Raw genomic sequence first — 2,174 nt, forward strand, 5'->3', positions numbered from 1 at the left:
TTTGCTGTGGGCAAGGCTTCTTCTTTGAGTAGCCTTGGCTGACCTGGAACTCACTCACTAGACTAGCCTGGCCTTGGACTCAGAGATCCACATACCTCTGCCTCCTGAGTGTTGGGATTGAAGGTGTGTACCAACACTGCCTGGCTCAATCAAACAATTTTAAAGTAAACATTGTCTCTGAATGTGGCCAAAGTGCAGCCATGACTTTTCTTTCAGTTCCTAGTCAGCTCTCCTGTTAGAGGCACCACAAACAGTTCAGTCCATGCTTCGCCTTTGGGAAGGATTTCCGGAGATCCGAGAAGGGGAACAGTAAAAAGGCATGTACTACCTGTATATAATCCATTGGCTGCATGCTGTTTTTTATTTTGTTTTGTTTTTGTTTTTGTTTTTTGAGACAGGCTGTCTCTATGTAGACCTGGCTGTCCCAGAACTCACTCTATAAACCAGGTTAACCTCAGACTCAGAGATCTGCCTGCCTCTGTCTCCAGAGTGTTGGGATCAAAGGCGTGGGCCACCACACTCAGCTGTTACATTTCTCTTTAAGGAGGCTAATTTTGAAAGGCCGTAGCACATGCCTCTCTTCCTAAACTATCTGTATGTGTCCAAAAATGATTTCTTAGAGTTACAGCACAAGGTACATTTTACTAGATCCTGTTCCTAGAAACTTTTACCTCTGGTTTTGATAAAAGATTTGTAAAGTATAATTTTGTTCAAGGTAGGTTGGCAAATGATGTCGATACTTTCTGTTGTTCTATTAATATCCCTATTCTTCATTCCTTATTTTTTTTTTTTTTTGGTTTTTCGAAACAGGGTTTTTCTGGATTACTGTGGCTGTCCTGGAATTCACTCTGTAGCCCAGGCTGGCCCCTATTTTTAGAATAGAGAGAAGCCTCAACAACAACAACAAAAAAAGATGAAAAACAAAACAACCACCACAGAACAGTCTGTCACAGCAGAGTATGGTACCCGATGCCTGTAATCCCAGCACTGGCAAGGCTGAGGCAGGGGGATGGCAAATTCAGGCCAGTTTGGGCTGCATAATCAATTTGAGCCCATCTTACTCTACACTGTGAGACTTTGTGTGTGGGGTGGGGTGGAGGGGATGGAGGTTGAGACGGGGTTTCACTGCATAGCCTTGGCTGTCCTGGAACTTTCTCTATAAACCAGGCTGGTGTTGAACCCACAGAGATCACCTGCTTCTGACTCCCAAGCACTGGGATTAAAGGTGTGCACCATTACAAGCCAGAGACTTTCTTAAAAAGACAAAAACAAAACAAAAAACTGTGCTCATGGACTCAAATCTTGTGCAAACAGTAATTCTTGTTTTAGATCATGGCTAGTAGCAATGTGTTTGGGGTAAATGAAGTGTTCAAGAAAAGCATTAAGATATAGTGTGTTTCTAGAATGGGGTATTGTGTATTTAATAAAATTATTTTTCCACTGAGAATTCTGACATAACTTAGAAGCATGCCTTTGTAAAGTAAGATATCCCTGCATGCAAGATAGTAAGTCTAAGCAGAGGTGATGAGAATCGGCTGACTAATGTCAAGATGGTCACAATAGGGAGGGTTATTCGTCTCTAAATGCTTTTGCATTTTCTAATGCTTTTACATCATTACTATAATTGGAAAATCAAGGACACCGGAATTTTTTTGTAAACAATATTTCCAAAGGTTCTACCTTTTTTATTTTTTAAAGTGGTCCTCTTAAATGCAATAACTTAAATAATATAATATATATTTCTTATAAGTTAATCATTTCAAGAGTAATAACAGCTTTTTGGTTTCAAGTCAGAATTTTACCGGTAGATGTTGCTTTTCCTCAGAACTTAAATCAGGGGTTTTATAGAAGCATATAATCTTGTTAGTAAAAAGTAATTGGTGACTGTTACCAACACGACCTGGATCCTATTGTTCAATAAGGTACTCACAGGAGAGCGCGCTGAATCAAGAAGGCAAGTAAACATGGCTGCCACGTGGCTCCATGCTTCTCATTACAGCAAACTTCAGGAGACGGGTGGACTCGATATTTGTGACTACCACAGACCTCTCTGAATTAGAAGGAGAGCTCTCAGAATTGGGCTGCAGTCTCCAGCACCTCAGAACAATATCCACAGCAAGTACACATGTACGGGTGTCAGGGGTGTCAGGGGTGTCGGGGGTGTCGGGGGTGTC

Source organism: Mastomys coucha, unplaced genomic scaffold (genome assembly GCF_008632895.1).
Source record: "Mastomys coucha isolate ucsf_1 unplaced genomic scaffold, UCSF_Mcou_1 pScaffold16, whole genome shotgun sequence".
Taxonomy (NCBI): Eukaryota; Metazoa; Chordata; class Mammalia; order Rodentia; family Muridae; genus Mastomys; species Mastomys coucha.